Source organism: Rhinolophus sinicus, chromosome 14 (assembly GCF_057876585.1).
Source record: "Rhinolophus sinicus isolate RSI-liver-muscle chromosome 14, RSI-T2T, whole genome shotgun sequence".
Classification (NCBI taxonomy): domain Eukaryota; kingdom Metazoa; phylum Chordata; class Mammalia; order Chiroptera; family Rhinolophidae; genus Rhinolophus; species Rhinolophus sinicus.
Genome location: NC_142514.1, coordinates 120,570,136 through 120,592,635, shown reverse-complemented (window position 1 = coordinate 120,592,635; position 22,500 = coordinate 120,570,136). Strand labels below are relative to the sequence as shown.

The following is a 22,500-nucleotide window of genomic DNA, read 5'->3' as shown; positions in this document are numbered from 1 at the left end:
CTGGATTTTTGTCAGTATTGAGAATATTTGATAGGCTGTGTGATATTATTATGTCTCAACACAAAGAGGATTTTCACATCAGTGGCAAATAAGACAAGAAATTAAATTTAATCCCTAGTGATCTGAATACAAACTTCAGTTGTTGCCATGATATGCTAGTTCTATTCATCACTTTCTTCATTTTCTATATATTTCATTATGTTCTTTTATGCATATAAGAGCACATATATTTTAAAATAATAATTATATTTTTGAATGCATTTAGTGGAATTGAATTGTACTGGCTTTAATTCCCATTGGATTGATGAATTCGGAAAAATATATTTTTCCTTTTTTTTTCTCTGTATGTGTACCGAGTTTGATCCTTCACTGTTGCTTCTGCATATAATTAGATGTGAATTAGTTCTTGTATTTTCTAGCAACACTGAACAACTCCTTGCATTGAAATAAAACGTTTCATGTTTTGTTTTATAAAATTTGGACATTTATCTAGATTCCATGTCAAAAAAGTAGTTCTATCTAGCTTCCTGCAATTTATGGGTATTTAATACATCATTTACCTTAAGATTTGTTCTAATCTGTAAACCTCCCCTTAGAATGGTCTACATTGAGGAAAGTCACACAGTTTCAGCATTAGTTAGACTGCCCTTTGTCTCTACACACAGTATACTCCTATAAGAGATAATTCTTCTCACACAGGAAACATTAAGTGTTCAGCAGTGCTGTCACACAGCAGCCTACCCGTCTGCCCCTTCGTACCTACCTCTAAAGCAAGGAGAGTCTGTGAGACTGATCCTTTCAGGGACTTTGCTTCACCTTTGTGCTTATACTTTATGTCTCCCTGTTTCGCCCCAAAGTATGGCTGGTTAGTCAATGTCGGGTAAGATTCCTCAAGGGAAGGAAAAACCTAAGACAGGCACAGTCGCATAGTGGCCATCTGGAAAACTCACAGGGTTGACAGAGGTGGGCATAGACACCTACCTTCCCCCGGCTAAGGAGAACTTCTACCTCTGTGGCTACATTCCTTCCCATATCCTGCTTGGGAAGTGATTCAATGATGTGATAATATCAGCTCTCCATCTATTCATATTAGTAAGTTTCAGCATAAAGGTTTTGTCCCTTGGGGAGATACTTACAACAATTACTAAGACATCCTGGGGCTTTTGGATCTGGCTGCCTGCAGGCAAGGGTGATTGGTTTGAATCAGTTTCCTAGTATAATGTGTGAGATTCACAGATCTTGAGATTAACAAGCTTTACTTCCTTTACTTCCTCATTTGTTAGCCAATAAAAGCTATGTTTTGGCCCGATTTGGGGCTCTTAGTCCTTGAGGCTAGAGTCCCTTGGCCCCACCCACACTGTATTCTTGGCTACTATATATCTTAAACCTGCACCACCCTTCTCACTTTCCACAACTTTTGTCGTGCAGGATGCGACACAGCAGGAACCCTCACCAAACATTTCTTCTCCCAGAATTTCCTATGTGGATTAAGAAATGCATAATGGACTAGATTCCAGATTAGTCATTTACACAGCAGACTAATTCTCAGAAAAAAAATGCAGAGAAATGGATTCAAGATAAATAGAAAGAAAAATAAACAATCCATTACTCTTTATGAAGAGAGTATCTACAGTAAGTATTGAGAAGATGTAAAGGTCTATTGAACATCTTAAGCCCTAATTAGGCATCAATACTGATATCTAATAATATTTCATATCACGGACACCTACTATCTGTCAGACATTTTTCCAAGTGCCTTAAATTTTTTCAGTGTTCTTTTAATCTCCACAACAAACATGCAAATCTCATAAACAAAGACAACAGTTTAGTGGTTACTAGAGGGTAAAAGGGTTGGAGGGGACGTAGAAGGTGTTAAAAAGGGTCAAATATGTGGTGACAGAAGGAGATTTGACTTTGGGTGGTGAACACATGATGTAATATATAGATGATGCATTATAGAACAGTACATTTGAAACCTGTGTATTTTACTAACCAATGTTACCCCAATAAATTTAATAAAAATAAAAAAATATATACAGAGGGTGCCAAAAAATGTATACACATATTAAGAAATGGGAAAAAAAAACTTCATTAAAATTATAATATTCAGTATATATTGATAACAAAAGATGAATACAAGCCATATATATATATTTGGCACCCCTGTATACACAACATCTTCTTTGTCCAGTTGTCTATTGACGGGCATTTTGGTTTTTTCCATATCTTGGCTATTATAAATAGTGCTGCAGTGAACATAGGGGCACAAATGTTTTCAAATTAGTGTTTTGAATTTCTTCGGCTAAAGACCCAGAATTGGAATTACTAAGTCATAAGAAATTTCTGTTTTTAATTTTTTGAGCAACCTCCAAACTGTTTTCCGTAGTGGATACACCAATTTACAATCTCACCAACACTACACGGGGGTTCCCTTTTCTCCACACCCTCACCAACACTTGTTGTTTGTTGAATTGTGTGCATCCAGTGCAACACCGGGCACTGAGGGTGGGAGAAGGGGCGGTTTGGGTTAAGATTTTTAGAAAGAAACAAACAGAGATTTAATACAGTTAAATCTCTCCAAAGGCCAGGTGTCTCTCAGTCTCAGAGGACTGGAGCCCAGAATTTGGCCAACTGGGGGTTTTTATTGAATAGGTATACAAAAACAAGAGAAAGCAACATTGTTTCTTACAGGGTCTCTGAAACTCACACATCATAACAGAAAAATATTTATCTCAATTACCCTTTGTCAGTCAACAGCTGAAGCACAAGGTCCCACAATGTCCTAATTAAGGTATGTACCTTCTCAGGGTCAGAAGGGTCAAGTCTCTTATTTTGTAACAGTTCCGTTGAGCTAAGTGGAGAGAACTGATCTTTGTTGTTTTTGTAACTTCTCTCACAAACAGGTGCCAGGGAAAAGGCAGAGCCGGCAACAGCTTTTCCCAGGCAGGGGGAAGGGGAGGCAAGGCCCCTTTCCATATTTTTCTAAGGCAGCTTATTGGGGTCCCCACTCGGTTCCATCTGGCTTAGGTTGTATCTCCCGTGAGATGGCTGCAAACCATCTTTTGGGGACCAGATAGAGAGACATAAGGTATAAACACAAGGATGGAACAGAGTCCCAGAAAGGCACAGTCTCACAGACTCTTCTTTCCTTAAGGAAAGACACGGGGGGACAGTTGGCTAGGCTGTTGTGTGACTACAGAATTGTTGTTTGATGATAGACATTCTGACACATGAGGTGATAACTCATTGTCGTTTTAATTTGCATTATTCTGATGATTAGTGATACTGAACATCTTTTCATATGTCTATTGGCAATCTGTATGTCCTTTTTGGAGAAATGTCTATTCAGGTCCTCTGCTCACTATTTGATAGGATTGTTTTTGTTTGTTTGTTTGTTTGTTTGTTTTGTTATTGAGCTGCATAAGTTTCTCATATATTTTGGATATCAACCGCTTAGGCTATATCATTTGCAAATATATTCTCCAATTCAGTGGGTTGCCTTCTTGTTGTGTCAAAGATTTCCTTCACAGTGCAGAAGTCTTTTAATTTGATGGAGTCTCATTTGTTTATTTTTGTTTTGGTTCCCCTGCTTGAGGAGAATTGTTAAAGAAGATACTACTGAAACTAATGTCAGATAGTTTACTTTCTAAGTTTCCTTCCTAGGAATTTTATGTTTTCAGGCCCTATAATAAGTCTTTAACCCACTTTAAGTTTATTTTCATATATGGTGTAAGAGAGTGATCCAGTTTCAATTTTTTTTTTTCATGTTTCTGTCCAGTTTTCCCAACACCAGTTATTAAAGAGACTGTCGCTGTTCCACTGTTTATTTTTACCTTCTTTGTCACAGATAAGTTGACCATATAAGTGAGGGTTTATTTCTGGTATCTACATTCTGTTCCATTGATCTTTATGTCTGTTTTTGTGCAAGTACCATGTGGCAATGTGGAGAAAAGGGAACCCTTATGCACTGTTAGTAGGATTTCAAACTGGTGCAGCAACTATGGAAAATGGTATGGAGAGTCCTCAAAAAACTGAAAAATAGATATACCATATGGTCCAGCAGTTCTAATCTGGGTATTTATCCAAACAAAACAAAACAAAACAAAACAAAATAAAAAAACAAAACAAAAACAAACACAAAAAGATACAAGTATATACACCCCTATGTTCATTGTATCACTATTTAAAACATCCAAGACATGGAAGTAATCTAGATGTCCATCAATAGATGAATGAATATAGAAGATTTATACACACACACATACACACACAATGGAATATTATGCAGCAATAAAAAGAATGAAATTATGCCTTTTGAAACAGCATGGATAGATCTAGATGGCATTATGGTAAATGATATAAATCAGGCAGAGAAAGACAAATACCATATGGTTTCACTTATACCATGTTTCCCCGAAAATAACACCTAGCCAGACCACCACCTCTGATACATCTTTTGGAGCAAAAATTAATATAAGACCCAGTCTTATTTTACTATAAGACTGGTATAATATAATATAATATAATATAATATAATATAATATAATATAATATAATATAATACTGGGTCTTATATTAATTTTTGCTCCAAAAGACATATTAGAGCTGATGGTCCGTCTAGGTCTTATTTTCAGGGAAATATGGTATGTGGGACCTCAAACCAAACCAAAACAAACAAAACAGACTCATAGAAACAAAGATCAACAGAATGGTTACAAGAAGGGAGGAGGTAGGGTAAAGGGAGAAAAGGAGAAAGTGAATATAGTCAATGATATTGTGATAAGTTTGCACAGTGACAGATGATTACTAGAATTAGTGGGGTGATCACAAAGTAAGATATAAAAGTGTTGGATCACTGTATTGTACACTGGAAACTAATATAACCAATATAATATACCAATGATACTTATATACTGTAGTTAAATTAATTATAAAATAGAACTGCAATACCAGTTTTATTTTATATTATTTTAACTACAGTATATAAGTAGCAATACCATCTCTAGCTAATTAAAATTATTGAAATCAATATCTCAAAGAGATATTGTCACTCGCTTATTCACTGCAGCACTGTTCATAAAGCTAAGATATGAAAACAACGTAAGTGTCCTTCAATGAATACATGGGCAAAAAGTAAAATGTGGTATATACATATAACAGAGATTCATTCAGCTTTAAAAATAAATCCTGAAATAGGTAACAACATGGATGAATTTTGAGAACATTATGCTAATTGAAATAATCCAGTCACAGGACAAGTACTACCTGATAACAATAATATATGCTATCTAAAATAGTCAAATTAACTGAAGCAAAGAATGATGGTTGCCAAAGGTTGGAGGGAGAAGGAAACAGGGATTTGCTAATCAAAGGGCATAGAATTTCAATTATGTAACATGAATAATTTGGAGCGATCTGTTGTACAACATTGTGCCTATAGATAATAATACTGTATTGCACACTTGTATCTGCTAAGAGAGCAGATCTCATGTTAAGTATAATTATCACAATAAAATTGTTTTAAATTACGTAATGAGATATAGATCATAGTTGCTCACCATCAACTCTGATACCCCTTGCCTTTTTTTTTTTTTTTTAATCCTTATACTAGTTGACTGTTTCAACTATCCCAACTCTTTTTCCCAAGCTAAAAATCTGGATGACACCCTTGACTCTTTAATTACTACCTTGACAATTTTAAGTGATCCTTAACTGTTCTTACTCTTATCAGTTTTTGTCCACATCTGTTTACCTCTAGGTCACCATAACTATAGCAACACTTACCATATTAGTTTTATTTAAAAAAAGAAAGAAATTACTCTAAAACCATCTTTAACCCAGTATATAAAATCAAGACTTGACACTTGGTATAAAGCCTTTGGAAATTTGACAATGGGCATCCTTTATTCCTCAATACTCTCTCTCTCTCTCTCTCTCTCTCTCTCTCTCTCTCTCTCTGCTTTCTCTCTATTTTGAAAAGTAGGCTTTATAATTAAATGAAGAAAAAAATTTAAATTAATGTTTATTGGGGTGACAATAGTAAAGTTACATAGGTTTCAGGTGTACATTTCTGCACCTCATCATCTATATATCACATTGTGTGTTCACCACCCAGAGTCAGTTCTCACTCTTCTTAATCGTCCTCAGATGCTATTATCTTGCCACACTTTTTACCTTAGACATCCCAGGACATTTTCTTTGCATCATATATTAATATTTTTGGTTCTTTCTTTGCTTGTTAATATTTTATTCATACTTTGGGCAGATCGTATGGTTGGGATGTTAGGCTCTGAAGTCAGAAAAGTCCACATATAGAAGAAAAATCTTTAGGCAAGTCTCTTAACCACCTTAATCTTAGTAGATGTAATATTCCCTTATGAACATGATGATTCTAACAGAGAACATGGCTTACACAAGTCCTCAAAAGAGTAGATCTTATTACAAACTCATCTGAATGCTATCAACTCAGATAAATTATCCTTATGATAGGTACAGAGTATCTTATTATATGTACAAACCTCTGTATATGGATCATATAATTCTTATAACACTTAGCATGCTGTACATGCAATTTACGTTACATGGACTCATGATATTCAGCTAGAATTCACCAAGTATTGCTGCCTAGAGAAACTCCAGGGTCTAAGTACTTCAGATCATTTGTCTAGTAATGTGTAACATTTTCACGGTTCACTTAAATTTCACAAGAAACACTGAAATGGCAGAATCACAAGAACTTTTTTCTTTAAGTCAGTGATGAGACACTGGGAACAACCAAGTGCAGTTTCTGTGTTATTCAAAGTGTTGGTTTTGAATAACATAAAGCATTTGTAAGAGAATGTAAATCAACACACTGCTTCATTCTTAAAGAAAGTCATGTTACCAAAAGGGTGGGGGAGGAAATATTAGCTGAACTAAGGACTGAATCTAGTGATTATGTTATTTTGCATTTTTGTGCAAACTTCTTGTCTCATGACGATCAATTAAAATAGTTCATAATGACAAGATGGTCCATGAGTTACAATTTCAGTAGAATTGGTCTGTATCATTCATATTGAATATTGGCCATGTTCAATAGTCTTTTGGATTTATTTTTGTCTTTGTAAGAAAAATACGATTCTTTATCCTAAAATTTCTGAACCAATCTATAGCTCCTCTTCTCTTCATTATCTTGCCTCAAAATTTCTAGCTATACCAATAGCTCAAACTCCAATATCACATTCTTTACCTCAGCAAGACCATCATTCTCTGCTTGAGCTACTCCTCTCTGCAATTCATTTAGAAGAGTGGCTTCAGACAGAAATCAAGAATAATCAATGGGGAAACATTTATTTGTTTCCTTTTGCTCAAGGAGTTCAATGATCCATTTCCTTTAGTCCAATATATCTGCATGCAGTTACTTCATATACTTAAAAAAAAAAAATGTGTTTTACAGGAAGAGAACTAGATCATTACCAGTCAAGTAATAGTAGTGGAAATGGAAACATGTGAATGGATTCAGGGTATCTATCTATCTATCTATCTATCTATCTATCTATCTATCTATCTATATATTTTTTCTTTTTCTTTTTTTTTTTCAAATTGGATTAAAGATATTAGTGTATGTATTCTGTTCTTAGTCAGCTACAGATGTTAAACACTTACAAAATACTGGATTATTTATTTTATGAAAAAATCATTCCACTCTCTCAGAATACAAATTGGCATAAACTCATGCATTTCTAAAATGAGATTTCTTATCCTGATGTTTCAAAAATGCCTGGGATGAGTCCCAAGACCTTGATATCCATGAGTATTTATAGTCAATACATTTTGAATTGGATACATTTATGTGGATAAATATGGACAGAAAATTTTGACAAAGAAGCCAAAAACATACAATGGAAAAAAGACCACCTCTTCAATAAGTGGTGCTGGCAGAATTAGAAAGCCATGTGCAAAAGAATGAGACTGGACTGCTATCTGTCTCCATGTACCAAAATTAATTCAAAATGGATCAAAGACTTAAGCATAAGACTTGAAACAATAAACTACATAGAAGAAAACATAGGTACTAAACTTATGGATTGTGGGTTCAAAGAGCATTTTATGAATTTGACCCATAGGCAAAGGGAGCAAAAGCTTAAAAAAAAATGACTGGGGGTTTATCAAATTTAAAAGCTTCTGCACAGCAAAAGAAACCATCCACAAAATAAAGAGGCTGATTGACACTGATTGGGAGAAGATTTTTTCAAACAGTGCCTCAGATAAGGGGCTAATATCCAAAATACACAAGGAACTCATACAATTCAACAACAAAAAAAAACCTAACAACCCAATTGAAAAATGAACAGAGGACCTGAAGGACATTTCTCCAAAGAGGACATACAAATGGCAAACAGACATATGAAAAATGCTCAACATCACTAATCACCAGAGAAGTGTAAATAAAAACCACAATGAGATGTCACCTCACCCAATTAGAATGGCTAGCATCAACAAAACAAATAGTGACAAGTATTGGAGAGGCTGTGGAGAAAAAGGAACGCTTATACACTGTTGGTGGGAATGCAGACTGGTGCAGCCACTATGGAAGGCAGTGTGGAGGTTCCTCAAAAAATTATGAATAGAATTACCGTATGACCCAGCAATCCCTCTCCTGGGTATCTACCTAAAAAATCTGAAAACATTTTTCCATAAAGACAAGTGTGCTCCAATATTCACTGCAGCTTTATTTATCGTGGCAAAGACATGGAAACCACCAAAATGTCCTTCGATAGCTAAATGGATAAAGAAGTTGTGGTATATATACAGAGTGGAATACTATTTGGCAGTAAGAAAAGATGAAATAGGACCATTTGTGACAACATGTATGGATCTTGAGATTATAATGCTAAGCGAAATAAGTCAGAAAGAAAAAGTAGAGAACCATATGTAGTATATAAAACTGAAAACAACAAAGAACAAGACAAACAAATGAAGGAACAAAAACTCATAGACATACACAATACTTTAGGGGATACCAGAGGGTAAGGGGGAGGGGGGTGGGTGATGAGGATAAGGGGGATCAAATATATGGTGATGGAAGGAGAATGACTCTGGGTGGTGAACACACAATGGGATTTATAGATGATGTAATACAGAATTGTAAACCTGAAATCTATGTAACTTTACTAACAATTGTCACCCCAATAACTTTATTTTTTTTAAAAAAAGATTCCTAATCAAGAAGATTATTGCTTAATATTGCTTTAGGAATGCAATTGAGGGACTCCCACTTTGATTATTTGGAAGATCAATTTAAGTTCAGTGCTCATTGATGCCTATTTTTACTGGAAAAATAATACAGATATTGATCTAACAAGAACATATACAGCAAATATTTCTGAATTTATCATTGTTTCTAAACAATTTACAAAATCATTTCAGAATTGTTGTGATTTTTAACTTTTCATTTTTTCAGTCATGCTTGCGATTTTTGCTACTATATGATAATAGCCAGTGTATTGATTAAATAAAGTAATACATAAAATTGTCCTATGACAATTCTATCACTCAAAATGGGTAGAGATAGTTTAATACTTTATTATTTATTTGTCATCTGTGAGAAAACTTAACAAGGCTTCTGATGTTTTGCATTTAATTTAAAAAGTCTGAGGTTTTTAATTCAAATTTATGACTCCACAGATATTTTCTGACAATTCTCAGCTAATTTTATTTGTTTATCAGAAATACTGGTACACATTCTAAGAAAATCTGTGTACTTAAATTGCTGTTTGCTTGTATCATTAGAAATAACTATTTCTTACACTTTTAACTTTGTAATTAAATCTTCATTAATCACCTAATTTGGAAAATTAACAGCTATGATAATTGATAAGTAGATTTTAATGGTTACTTTCATAAGTTGTTTGGCTGGGACAAATCATGAAATGTCTAGGTAAATGTAATTACTATTATAATTTTATAATATACAACATGAATATAAAATATGCACTTTACATGTTTTCTCAGAGAAAATCTGGAAGTTACATTGTCTCTCAGAGATAAAAGCATGATTCTACAATCCTTTAAATCATTAAATAACTTCCATCACATATGCTAACTCACCCTGGCTCACTGTTTTATTTATTTTGCTTCTGAAGTTACAGTTTTTCAGCCTTATATTAGGTTGGTGCAAAAGTAATTGTAGTTTAAAAGGTTAAAAATAATTGCAAAAACTACAATCACCTTTGCACCAACCTAATATTTTATTTCTTACCACAGTGACCTAACGTGAAAATAAGCCTCTCCTCTGACTTTCCTTGTAAAAACAATAAAAGCACTCAAAACAAGAACATCAGAAGTTTATTAGACTACTATTTAGAGACTATGTGGGAGGAATAACACAGTACAACAATATCACTTGCCAGTTATGTACTGGTTCTCTCTATTTTGTCTCCCTCCAAGCTTGGTTCTGCAATCTGTCCTTATTAAATTGTCCCGAGAAGTTCAAGTATTCTATTTCATATATGCATAACAATATTTATTAGAAGTAACAGTATACTCAGTTAAATTTCTTCCAGGGAAATGTATACCTCTGACATTTCCTGTTTTAAGTATACAGTGAAAAGGCCTTTGGGCAGAGATACACCACTAGCTGTGCCTGGATTCCTGACATGTATGTGACACCGTACATGTTTGCTGCAAATTTTAGGGTAATTGGTTACTTAACAATAGAATAATAATACAGAATAATAATAATATTTTAATCCTTTCCCTTTAAGGGCAGCCTGAACCTAATGATTTGTTTCTAATGAAGTGATGGAATGTTACTTTACAGGTTGGATTGAAGAGTAAGGCTTTATCTTGAATGCCCTCTCTCTTGTTCCCTCTCTTTCTCTAGGGATAGAATGTTGCCAGGTTATGAATAGCCTGTGGAGAGAACCACATAGCAAGGAACCACAAGCATCTTGCTAACATCCAGCTGAGACCTGATGCCTGTGAACAGCCATGTCCGTGATCTTGGAAATGCAGATTCCCTCAATAGAGTAATGACTGTACCCTGCCTTCCCCTCACCCCAATATCTTAATTAGAACCTTGTGAGAAAAAATGACCAGGAGGCATTCAACTAAGCCAGATCGAAATTCTGAACCCACTGAAACTGTGAGATAATAAATATTTGTTCTTTTAAATGGATAAGTTTTAGGATAATTTGTTATATATCAATAGTTAACACAAACACCAAGATCTTAATTGGATTAATTGACAGACATTTTCAAAGAAATGTTGGGTGATATTAATCAGAAGAGAAAGCAACTCCACTGGAGGAGGGAAATTTATCAAGTTTAATTTGGAGAAATAGAATGTGTTCCGTCAGTGAATTTGGGAAAACACACTGAGAGAAAACAAACAATTAAGAGGAGAGAGAAAAGGCATCAGAGTGCTCATGATCCTGCCCTCATAAACTTGAAGTGAGCAAAAGACACAGTTATAGGTCAACAAAATAGAACTTAGTGTCTAACAAAGGTAGAAATTTAGAGGCACCAATGGCAACTTCCCCAATTGGAGGGTCTCTCAATTTACTGACTTAATGACAAAGACTCCTAGTTTGACCACATTTTAGTCAGGGTTTTCTGAACCCTCTTCTCAATGAGGAGTCACATTTACTTAGCCCACAACTTTTGGCCTGTCAAGCCCAGTTTTAGCAAGAATTTTGCCAAGTCAGGAAAATTAAGTGTTTGGGGGAATCCCGTCTGCTTCATGTAATCTGTCAGTTGGCTATTGTTGCATGGAAAATAGCCCTCAGACTGGAAGAGAGTCAAGCTTATTCTCCTTTGGAGGTCATTTTAATAATTTGTCTTGTTTTTCTAATAAGTGTGGCAGCATGTTGTTTTGATTGCTCTCATCATTGTTGCCACTAAAAAGAATCAAAACCACCAAAAAGGGATTAGAATAAATAGAAATGGAGTTAAAAATAAATTGTTGAAATATACAAAGTATTGAATGTTTTTATGACTAAAACTAATGGCCACCAAATATCCAAATATGACGAATTGCCCCTTAAATAAACACTGTGTTTACTATTCAAAGTTGGGCAGGCTTGGTGAAAGAAAAATGAATATATAGGTCTAGGCCATTAAAGTTAGCTTATACATTATACCTTAGCTAATTTTAATGGCCTAGACCTATACATTCATTTTTCTCCTTAAAAGAGAATATTCATGCAATGTCAAACTGATATTTGGAGAGAAGAGATAATAAGATTGAAAACTAGTTTTTTCAAAAACACATAGATACAGACAATAGTTTAGTGGTTTCCAGAGGGTAAGGGGGTTGGGGAGTGGGAGATGAAGGTAAGGGGGATCAAATATACGGTGATGGAAGGAGAACTGACTCTGGGTGGCGAACACACAATGGGATTTATACATGATGTAATACAGAATTGTACACCTGAAATCTATGTAATATTACTAACAATTGTCGCCCCAATAAATTAAAAACAAAAAGAAAACTAGTTTTTATAATATATTAAAGTAATTATAAAAATGGAACTAAACATTTTGGCATAGTAAAACACAATTCTAAGAAATTTAAGATTTTATTTTAAAACTACAAAATATAATATAAAATGATGTGTCAATTATCTTTTGCTGTGTAATAAACCACCTCAAAGCTCAGTGGGTTAAAGCAAAAAAAAAAACCACAAAAAAAACGTTGTTTTGTTTTTCATGATTTTATACTGGGCCTACCCAGTTCTAGTCTGTCTCGAAAAGTGGTTGATTATCTAGAATGACATTCATAAGTCTGTAGCCTTAGCTGGCTGGACTGGGAAGTCAGGTTAGCAAAGACAGTTGGGACCTATGTCCATATGGTTTCTTGCTCTAGGAAGCTAGCCTAGGCTTATTCCAATTGTGTCTTCAAGTTTCTACCAGCAAAAGAGGGCTCAAATCACAAAAACTTTCTTTGTCTTTGCTTACACCATTTTTTTTTTTTTTTTTAATGTCTATTGGCAAAGGCAAGTCATATGTCTAAGCCTAGATTCAAGTGATGGATAATTAAACTCTCCCTCTTGATAGAGAGAGCGCAAAAGTCACTTGGCAAATGTATGTAGTGATGAGACACATTATTGCATCCATATTGTTCAATATTCTACCTCAAAATCATGTAACAAACTTTAAAATAAAAGCATTTATGATACCGTCGTAGATAATAATAATAAAAAATTGGCATTTAAAAAATTTGAAATACCACACCTAAGAAACTTATTTTGCTGTGCAAGGAAGATAACATCATTTATTTAAGCGATAAATATTTTCTACTTTATACCCCATCGCACTTAATAGTAAAATGTGGATAGCTTTCCCATCAGGGATTTCCCATCTTTAGAATAAGAATTCTAAATTATTCTGAGATCATTGACTTGAAGTTCTAGTCAATCCAACAAGAAGCACAAACACAGGGGAGAGTTATTAAAAAACATTGGAGCAAAACAGCATCATTGCATTTAACATTAACTCTATGTTGACCAGTTGTATTATTACAAATTCATCTGTACAATGAGTTCCTTATTCTTGAGCTCTTTATTGAGTGGTGGCAAGTCATAATGATAAAATCTTTCTTGATGTTAGTATGAATTGGAATAGAATTATTAAGCCGTAATTTCATTTTCCCCTTATAACTCTATAGGTGAATTTAAATTTTAATTAAAAAATAAAACCTCCTTTGTTAGAAATAAATATTACACTGTATATCATTCAAGAATAAACTCACTTCTGAATTTTTTAAGTAAATAGTAACTCATTTTGTGCGACAGTTGCCTTGAAAAGCCATGTGTCTCAGAAATCCAAATTTGGGAATGAGAAGAAATGTCTCAGGTGGCCTGGAGAATGTGATTTTTCTTGACAGGGGAATGTCAAGTTGTCTGGAAGCACATATTGAGGCATGAATATTAAATGTTACTACCTTCTTGGAGATAGGTCAGGAAGTAGGTAAGTCAATCAGAGATGAAGACTGTATAGTTATGCCTGCCTTCCAGGAAAAACGCATACTTGCTTTTAAGGATCTGTAATGCAATCAGTTTGGGGAGAGGACATCCAAATGTTTTAGGCCAAGTCTGCATAGTGTGAACTGGATATTTTGATGCATTGTAATCCCTGTTTATCTCTCTTGCTGCTGGTCTCTCTGATCTTTTAACAAAATTGTTTGTTCAAAAATTGATGTACCAACAATATGATTGTCAGTGAAAAAAGGCATCCTCTGACAGGACTCACTGTTGAGTACCATAGATGTCTGAGAGTTTTTGAAAAATTTATTGTTTTGAAGAACTTGGTCAATGTTTCTAATGTGCAATAAAATAAAAATAAGATTACTAAGGAATATGTTTTAATAGACTTAAAAGTTATCAAAACAAACTACAAAATTATAACTGTAGAGAAGATAAAACAGTATTGAAAATTTAAAAAAATGAAAGAAAAAATGGTGAGATACATTTGCACACAGTTTACAAAACTAGAAGTGTAAAAATATTTGGAAAATATTGTCAAATGAGGGTGTAGGAAATCACTAGGCTAAGAAAGATATGCATTTTCTGGCATCAATGTTTTGGAATATTACATACGTGTGGCTCCAGTAAACAGGAGAAGGAAAAAAAAAAAAAGTAGCAATCTGATAAATGTGTTTGGAACACCGAGGACATAGACAAAAGGCAACCAGTGTGAAAGGAAGAGATATAGATATTATTATAATTCAATGTGTTTTTATATATGATTGAGATAGTTTTGGGTCTATGTGATGAACTTTACATTTTAATGTCAGTGTTTCTTTTAGAACTCAGCAAAAAAGTATAAAACAGCCTCTAAATTGTACCTCCCTGTGATAAAATTAGACACAACATACTGTGATAATTTTTTTGAAAAGAAAAGAAATTGACATCACAGAGTAAAAAATGCACTTGTCTATTAATTAAAAGCAGTACAACAAAGACAACCATAGTATGGTTTCTGAAGGTAGACAACTTGGATTCAAATCCCAGTCTCACCACTTATTATAGTGATTTGGGGGTAAGATGTATAATAGCTCATATTTTTCTCATCTATTAAGTTGGGTTGGCCAGATTACCTGTTTCATAGGCCTATTCAAGGTTTAAATTAAATAAACTATATGAAGCACTTAAAACAGTGATTGGTGTTTCATTTTAGTACTCTTCATCATTAATTAAGGAAAATGTTAGTCACTTACTATGGTAACTGGTATATAGAATTGAAGGGCAGAGTGGACTATAACAATTGATCATTTGAAAGGGAAGGCAGAAAGCAGTAGGTAAAGAACTAATCCAATAATATGTGAAGTTCTTTGGAATCAGAAAATTAAACAGATTATTCAAAGGCTGAGAGACTTGCAGTAGAAAGCATAGTCTCACCCAGGAAACACATAGAGAAAAACAGTACAATGTTCAGAAGCACGAAATAAAAATATGGTAAGAGAAGACTATTGAAAATGGGTGGGCTGAGGGGTATAAGGGGAACTCTTTGATAGTGACTAAATATGAAATAGAAAAATACTTTGGAAGTCATATGGCCAAGTTATGGTTTAAAAAAACAAAAAAAAAATTACCATCTTAAAGCAGAAACAAATCTATAAAAAAATTTACAATCTGCAAGAACACTAACCCTTTGGAGATTAGAAAACAGTTTAACAGTGCATGAAAGAGCTAAAATGATATATCTTAGAATTTAGAAGAACTGACCTTCAAATTAAGCCACTCAATATGCATCTTGTATATCAACTGAAGAACATTATTTCACATATAATAGGCCTCAATTTCATTATCCATAAAATAAAGACATCATAATAGTTCAGGATTGTATTATAAATATTCAATATAAAATTAAATATAATCTATTTAGCAATAGCCATGATAGCAGTAAAAATATAAAGTACAGTAGGTAATATTATTAAATGTTTAATGGACATTAAAAGCATAGAAGAAGATGAAATAAGAAATTGAAAAAAAAAACCAATAATAATGTGACTAAGTTGAGTTTATAAAGTATTAATAACATTTATATTTATAAAGTTTATCTACTGATCAAAAATAGAATCTAAGTATGTTAATGTTCTTTATAATTAAAACCCTGTGAGGATCAAGTAACATACAATATATGAAAACACTTAAAAATTATAAAGTACTAATAAAATACATTGGATAAACAGGTATTAAATTCTCATTAAGTTAAAGGACTAGGGAAATTAACAGATTAAAGAACAGCTGTAGTAGTAGAAAATGATACAACTTTTATTATTTAATAATACAACATTTAAGTTTATATCATAAGATAAAGCTTACAATATAAATTGCTGTATAATGAACAGTAGCACAAAAGAAAGAGAGGAGAAAACATTATTTTTAAAGGACCTGGGGGACATTTTTGGAGGAATTTTAATTATTTCTTGAAACTTTGGGGAATGCAAGTTTCCTTGTTTTTGAGACGTTCTGACCAATGTATAACCCAAGTAATCATCATCACAGTAAAAACGCTGAATATATTAATTACTCCAAAAGTTTCTTTGTGCCCATTTGCGGTCCATTTTTCCTCCTTGCCCTACTATGTCTACATTTCTCAGGCAACAACTAATCTGCATCCTAACACTAGAGATTAGTTTGAATTTTTTAGAAATGGAATTATACACAAAATATACTCATTTTTGTCTTGCTTCTTTCACGCAATATGGTTATTTTGGGATTATTCACAAAATAATTTCATCCATATTGTAGCATGCCATATTTTGAGTTTTATCCATATTATAGTATGTCATCAATACTTACTTCCTTTTTATTGCTTAATAGCATTCCATTGTATGGAAATATGACCTTTGGTTGATCTCTTCACCTATTGATCAAACATTTGGGTTGTTTCTAGTTTGGTGTTATTGTTGTTTGTTATGTTGATGTTGTTGATGAAGGTTTAATGAATTTGATGAACTACTTCTGTAATGTTATACATGGGAACTGAAGTACATGCTTGGTAAACGTAGTGGCCTACTGATGACTGCACAGAGATTTCTTAAATTTCCTGAAGCAGTAAGTCTCCCACTCTTTGCTCCAGGGCTCCCCGTGTTTTGGGGGAGATATGTCTTAAATGATTAAGCAGTTTATAACTTTCCCTTAGTCTTTACTTCCTGCTTGTGCAGGGGCCTCAAGCTCAGAAAGAAATGAGAATCTGGAGTCCTCTTGTCTTCCCGTGCCAATCTTTGGATATGTTTTTGGTCTAGTTATTATTATTATTATTATTATTATTATTATTATTATTATTTTCAACTGGTATCACAACCCCAGACAGCTACAATGTTAAACAACTGCCACTGAGATTTTCATAACAAAAGTACTTGGGGATAGGCCTTTCTTCACTAAGCAAGTTCTGACTCAGTTGTCAAAAAAAAAGAAGAAAAAAAAAAGGACAGTCACTTTCAGAAATTTTCCAGGGAGATGCATGATAAGTCAAAAATAGTGACAATCCTGTGTCTTTGAGTTTTGTTTCATAGACACAGACAACAGTTTAGTGGTTACCAGAGAGTAAGGGGAAGTGGGGTGGTAAGAGAGGGACAAAGGGGTCAAATATATGGTGATGGAAGGAGAACTGACTCTGGGTGATGAGCACACAATGTGATAAGATGATGTATTATAGAATTGTACACTTGAAACCATGTAATTATACTAACCATTGCCACCCTGATAAATTCAATTAAAAGAATAGTGACACTTCTTTGCATTTGAACTTTTGGGAAGCTCCAAACCCATTCTGTTTCCTGCAGTGTTTTCTAGGTTATTTATTTTCATAGCTACCATGTTTCAGAGGCTCCTGGTTTCCAACATTACTGAGGAGGTAGGGATAAGGACCCGTATTGTGGAATAAGGATGAAATGACAAAAAAAAAAAAAAACTTCACTGTTCACCCTGAGATTCCACCATATTTTTAATTAAATGTTTCCTGGATTTTTACAAGCTTTTGGTTAATTGCCAAAGTTCTAAAAATACTGATTTTGAAAGTTTTGGCCAATGTTCTTATTACTTTATATAGGAGTGGATACCTGGAGATCCTTATTCTAATGTTATGGAAGTTCTTCTTATATAGTAAATTTATATTTAACTTTTAAGGAAATTGTTCTTAAATAATAAAATAGCACCATTTTACATTTCTACTAGCAATGCAGGATTACTCCATGTGGCTTTAATTTGCTGTTCCCTATTGACTAATGTGATGACTGTGTTCATGTTTATTTCTCATCCCCATATCCTCTTTTGTAAAATCTCTGCTAAAATATTTTGGCCGTATTTTTAATGTTTGGTGATTGTTTTATTATTGCTTAGTTTTCAGATTACTTGTAATATACATTTTTATATAATCTGTATCTACCTTTAAATGGCTTTATAATGTTACACATGTGAGGACGTTAAAATGGTACATCACCTATTTCTCCCTTCCATTTATCATGCTATTATTCTCATGATTTCATTTTTATATGTTATAAACCCACAAAACTATTACATTTGATTTCAAGAATTAGTTATCTTTTAAGCAATTAAGAATAAAATATACATGTTTTTATTTCACTCCCTTTTCCAATGCTCTTCATTTCTTTATTGAGATGAAGGTTTTTGACTTACCTCATATTTATTCTGCCTGAAGAATATATATATATATATATATATATATATATATATATATATATATATATATATATATGTAAGAATCTGGAGAGAAAGAGAGAGCAGATGCAGTCAGCAAAATGGCCATCAAGATAACTGAATCACATTTGGTTTGAGGAGAAGCTCCAGGAGGTAGAAAGTGAGGGGCAGCACTTGTGGAAACTTCATGCTTACAGAATTCTAATCATCCACAGGAAAGAGCTAGCACAGAACACAGCCCAGTGTGCAAAGGGTCTAGCTGTGCTCAGGAGCTCAGAGGACAACACAGCATTGCCACAAGCACTCTCCTAGCTGGTGAGGTAGAAGAAAAAACTGAGCAGCCCCACCAGAAACAGGCCAACCATGACTTCTTCCTCCTTGTCGACCCCCTGAGTGACTATATTCGCCTCCTGGCCATAGTCCAATCTGCCTTTGATCAGCATATTAAGACATGGCAGCGCTGGCAGGATGCTCAAGCAACACTGCAGAAGTGGGAAGCTGAGGCTCAGCTTCTGTGGGCCAACACACCTGACAAGCTGCAGCGGGCCTGGGATGAGATCATAGAGTGGGAGTCTCCGGTGACTCAGTATGAAAGGGACTTTGAAAGAATTTCAAAGGTTGTCCGAAAAGAAGTGATATGGTTTGAGAAAGAGAAATCCAAGGGCTTCAAAAACCACATGATCAAGTACCTAAGACACTCCTGTACTCACAGCAGCAGCTACACGTACTGGGGAGCCTTCCTTCCCAAGGCAAAGGCCACCTCCTAATGGACCAAGGACACCAGAGTGCACCTGCCTGATGCTGCCTTTTTATACACTGTTCTCCTCTCACTCTGCTGGACCCCAGTGATGCCATCCTGTTTAGACTGGATTTTACCCCTTTTCCCTGCACCCATGACAAAGCTGTCCCTAGTCACTTTCACCATTACTTCATTTTGCTTCCATATATATTTTCTTACCTGAGAAAATAGTTTCTTGCTTTAAACAAAGACCTATAATAGGTGGTAGAGTTATGGGATGGGGTGGAGTATTGATATAATTATATAATTATATAAATACAAATGTATATTTTTCAGGATGTGGTCAGGAACTGGAAATACCCTTTCTGTTACTCCTGACAGTGCCATGAAAGATTGTGTAATAAAATATTTTAAAATAAAAAAGAGAGAAAAAATACTTGCAAATAATTAGCTAGGAGAGGGGAGCTAACCGAAAATGTTCTATTCTTTAGGATAGTTGAGTCTAATTCTACAAGCTAAAATCAATTCTCTACCATGAGTTATACATAATAGGAATGACCAGGAAGACAAGAATAAATTACTGGTAAATCTCTCGTAGCTTTCATGCTAGGTTCTGTCATAACTTCCTATGCATCCTGCCTGAAGAGTACCATTCATTTCCTTGCTACAGCTAGCACATTAACATTAACAGCTATCAAACCTGTATTTCCAACTCAGTGCTTCTTCTAAGTTTCATTATTGCATTTTCAAGTGCCCATTGGACATGTTTAGTGACTATCCCACAGGTATCTTAAAATCAACATAGCTCAAATAAACTCATTAATCTGTTCACCTCCAAATAGATTCCTCCTTAAAACATGATTAAATGGCATCATCAGTCATTTAGTTTCCTGAACAAGAAACCCTGATACTAGCCACATATTTACTATGGTCAGCCTCCAAATCCAATACGACACTAAATCCAGTTAAGCATAAATTCTAAACATCAGATTTATTATCTCTTTATAAATTAATTATTAGTTACTATTCTTATCATCTATTTCCTGAACCATTTAAATAGCCTCTTAGTAGATTTCCCTTTTACCAGTGTCTCCTAACTCTAGTACATTCACATTTCCATAAAATGTATCTGTGAAATATTCATTTACTTATTACATGACTTTTTGTGTCTCACTTTTGCCTACAGCTAAACTTCAAGCTCCTAAGAAAAATGTTTGAAGACAGTTATGATCTGCATCCAGATTTATTCATTATTTTTCTATTTTGACCCCTTCATTTTATCCATCCTATGATATGCCCTAATTATGTATGACCCTTCATCCATACTACTCAACTTAGAATGTATACTTTCTCATATAAAATACAATAAACTTTTGGTACCTTGGGCCCATCTTAAATGTTATCATTTCATTCAAAACATCCGTATCTCATTCATAATTAGTCCTGCTTTTGCATGCAGCTCTTTATACATTTATTTATAGCACTTACCACAATGTATTGAATTATGAATGTTCTTGCCTTTTGTTTGTTTGTTTTACTTTAAACTCTGCAAAGGATAAGTGAAGTTTTTCATTTTACCTTCCCAGTTTTGCCAACAAGTAAGAGATAATACGTGTTCGTTGAATGAGTAAAATAAATTTTAATATTACTTTATTATTTCACATCTTACCTCATTGTTTAGCCATTACTAAAATGTGTCACCCATCAGCCTAAGTGAGAAAGAGACAATCCTTCCATCGTCTACCTTTTTGTTCTGTTCAGGCTCTCAATGGATTGGAGGATGCCCACCCACATTGGGGAGGGCAATTCACTTTACTCAGTCTGCCAATTAAAATGCTAATATTTTCCAGAAAAACCCTCACAGACATACTCAGAAATCATATTTAACCAGATATCTGGGCACCCCATGATCCAATCCTGCTGACACAAAGCATGAACTACCAAATTTGCAATATTACCCAAAACAGTATATAGAGTCAACACAATACCTTTCAAAATTAGCTATTTCTTTTGAAGAAATAATGAAGCTAATTTTAAAATTCACATAGAAATTTAAGGGACCTGGGGTAGCCAAAACAGTCTTCATATAAAGGCACAAATTTTGAGGACTGACACTTTCCAATTCCAACATTTACTAAAAAGCTACAATAATCAAGCCATGGTAGTAATGACACAAGGGTAGTTATGTAGATCAATGGCAGAAACTTGAGATCCAGAAATAAGTAGTTAATTGGTTTTGGACAAAGGTGACAAATCAATTCAATGAGGAAACATAGTCTTCAATAAATAGTGTTTGAGAAACTAGATATCTACAAGTAAAAGGATGGTTTTGATTCCTATCTTGCATGATATATTCGTATACAAAAAACAATTAACTCAAAGTGGATCATATACCTTAGTATAAGAGCAAAATCTGGTACAAGAAAATATAATCATAAATCTATGTGACATTGGATAGACTATGGATTGTAATATAAGACAACAAAACCATGGCAACAAAATTTATCTATATCTATGTCTATGTCGATGTCGATGTCTATGTCTATGTCTATGTCTATGTCTATGTCTCTGTCTATATCTATATCAAGGTATATAGAGATGATATAGATATATAGATATATACATAAATTGGACTCCATCAAAATTAAAAAGTATCTGTTTCAAAGAGTACAATTGAGTAAAAAGAAAACCAAAAGAAAGAAAATATTTTCAAATTATATATCTGATACTGGATTTGTAACTACAATATATAAAGAAATCTAATAATTCAATTGTATACACAGAACCAAGTTAAAAATGGGCAAAAATACAAATAGATATTTCTCTATAAAAGACATGCAAATAACCAATAAACTCATATGAAAGTATTCTCAATGTGATTAGTGATTAGGAACATGCACTGGGGGTGACAGAAAATGTATACACGTGACTTGTATTCATCTTTTGTTATTCATACATATTGAATATTACAATTTTAATACAGTTTTTTTTTTTCCTTTCTTAAAGTGTATGTACATTTTTTTGGCTAGATATAGATATAGATATAGAAATATCATAGGAATTCTACCCCTGGGTATATATGAATGAGAAATAATACCAAATGTCCATGCAAAA

General features: G+C 33.8%; 1 long non-coding RNA gene and 1 pseudogene across 2 annotated transcripts in view; one reads left to right on the top strand and one right to left on the bottom strand.

Annotated features, from left to right (window-relative positions):
• Positions 1-22,500, bottom strand: part of LOC141572197 (uncharacterized) — an 831,933-nt gene that overhangs the window by 101,919 nt on the left and 707,514 nt on the right. The gene's annotated exons all lie outside the window — the stretch shown is intronic.
• LOC109452618 (sorting nexin-1 pseudogene) lies at positions 874-19,414 on the top strand (annotated as a pseudogene).